Source organism: Prunus avium, unplaced genomic scaffold (assembly GCF_965620075.1).
Source record: "Prunus avium unplaced genomic scaffold, drPruAviu1.hap1.1 HAP1_SCAFFOLD_17, whole genome shotgun sequence".
Classification (NCBI taxonomy): domain Eukaryota; kingdom Viridiplantae; phylum Streptophyta; class Magnoliopsida; order Rosales; family Rosaceae; genus Prunus; species Prunus avium.
This window is the reverse complement of record NW_028276877.1, coordinates 207501-210000: the sequence shown is the minus strand read 5'-3', so window position 1 is coordinate 210000 and position 2500 is coordinate 207501.

Sequence of the window (2500 nt, the reverse complement as noted above, 5' to 3'; positions counted from 1 at the left end):
GCCTGTCGACAGAATTTTTCGAAACTTGTCCTGCCATGCGCGCGCGCAGCTTGCGCGCAGCGTGCTGATTCTGTCGACAGTGAGGCTAGCGAAAGTTGTCCTGCCATGGCGTGCGCGCAGCCTGTGCGCGCAGCTTGCGCATCTGTCGACAGTGAGGCTAGCGAAACTTGTCCTGCCATGGCATGCGCGGCGCCTGCGCGCAGCCTGCGCACAACATGCGCGCAGGCTGTGCGCAGCGTGCGCGGAGCTTGCGTGCAGCTTGCGCATCTGTCGACAGTGAGGCTAGCGAAACTTGTCCTGCCATGGCATGCGCGCAGCGTGCGCGCAGTCTGTGCGCAGCATGCGCGCAGCCTGTGCGCGCAGCTTGCGCATCTGTCGACAGTGAGGCTAGCGAAACTTGTCCTGCCATGGCATGCGCGCAGTCTGCGCGCAGTCTGCGCGCAGCATGCGCGCAGCCTGCGCGCAGCATGTGCGCAGCATGCCGGCAGCATGGTTCCAGGTTTTTTCAAATGTCGACAGAATTTTTCAAATCTTGTCAAACCCCGTTTTTATTGAAATTTCCTCGCACAATAAGCTCCCCATAAGTAGTCTATGATTTTTAGGACCTTCTCCAACTTACAAAACTAAAAAATTCCTCCCGGATTTGTTTTAATGATTTTTTCAATTTTACGACTTCTAAAAATAATAAAAAATACTTCCCGACTTCAAAAATTTATGAAACTTTTTCCCATCATAGATTGCATGTTTCTTAGTATCCCTGCAAAAAATCACGTCCAAATACCTTGTATTGAATTATTTAGAGCCCATTATGACTCCTCGCGCATAGGTGATGTCTCTTCCTGTCAAAGGGCTAAATGCATAAAATGCTATATAGGGGGGTGTGTGTTGCCTGCATATGCATGGCAGCCCATGCCTTCCTAGCTGCAGCCCCCTTCCCCCACGCCACACCCATGTCATGTTGCCTCGATATGTTGCCTCGGTATTATGGGTTTGGTGTCGGGGTCGGGGGGCTGCCACCCATGGCGGTGGTGGCCGGAATCCGGCCGCCGCCACCACGCCGCCGCCATGGGTGAGGGAGGAAAAAAAAGGCGTGGAAAGTTGCGAAATGGGGTTGTCTAGGCTTTTTTTTGGCATGGGAGAGCATGGAGTGCTAGGAACTCCTTCTCAAATGCACGGGCATGTCGACCACAACCTCATTTCTCAACAACAACCACCCGTGTGGGGTGGCGGTGGGTGGATAGTCGCGGATTGGGGCTTGCCAAGCCAATGTTTTCAAAAAATTTCATCAAAATTAAAAACAAATGTTTTGTTGCCTTCGGATTTGTGGGCGAGCGGCGAGTCGGAGTGGAGCCGGTAAAGTTTAACCTCGGTGTGCACGGTTGTTTTTAGAAACTCAATCCAATGCCGGGGACGTTGAAAGTGACGCTCTTATGAGTTGCAAACCCGCAAGATTTAAAGAACCTTTTCAAAACAATTTCAAACCAACAAGATTTAAAAACAGAAATTTTCATCAAAATGAAAAACAAATGTTTTGTTGCCTTCGGACTAGTGGGCGAGCGGCGAGTCGGAGTGGAGCCGGTAAAGTTTAACCTCGGTGTGCACGGTTGTTTTTAGAAACTCAATCCAATGCCGGGGACGTTGAAAGTGACGCTCTTATGAGTTGCAAACCCACTAGATTTAAAGAACCTTTTCAAAACAATTTCAAACCAACAAAATTAAAAACAAATGTTTCGTTGCAAACAAATTGTGGGCGAGCGGCGAGTCGGAGTGGAGCCGGTAAAGTTTAACCTCGGTGTGCACGGTTGTTTTTAGAAACTCAATCCAATACCGGGGACGTTGAAAGTGACGCTCTTATGAGTTGCAAACCCACAAGATTTTAAAAACTTTTTGAAAATGTTTCTTCTAAATGACACATTTTGATCCTTGGCAAGTGCTCAATCCGTAACTATCCAATCACCGCCACACCACACCGGTCGGGAGTGTGTGAATGGTGTGCTTCCCGGGGTTGGCATAGATAATCTTTCGCATCGACAATCTTTTGCATGCGAGGGAATGTCTATGCCAACCCCGGGAAGCACACCATTCACCCACTAGTTGTGGGCGACGATGGGTTGGCTTCAAATGAATTTTTGCTTGGGGTTGTCCTCGGTATGCTTTTGTGTTGGGAGTACGGCCACCAAACCTTCTCAATGCACGGGTATGTCGAGGATGGCTTTCGGCGGGGTTGATGAAGAAGCTACCCAATTCTCGGCCACACGAACACATGGTGACGATGCGTTGGCTTCAAGTGAGCTTTAGCTTGGGGTTGTCTTCGGTATGCTTTTGTGTTGGGAGTACGGCCACCAAACCTTCTCAATGCACGGGTATGTCGAGGATGGCTTTCGGCGGAGTTGATGAAGAAGCTAGCAAATTGTTGGCCACTCTCACACGTGTGGGGGTAGGTTGGCTTCGAAAGAAGCTATCCAATCCTCTGAGTGTGCGGTTGAGCTATGATTAAGAT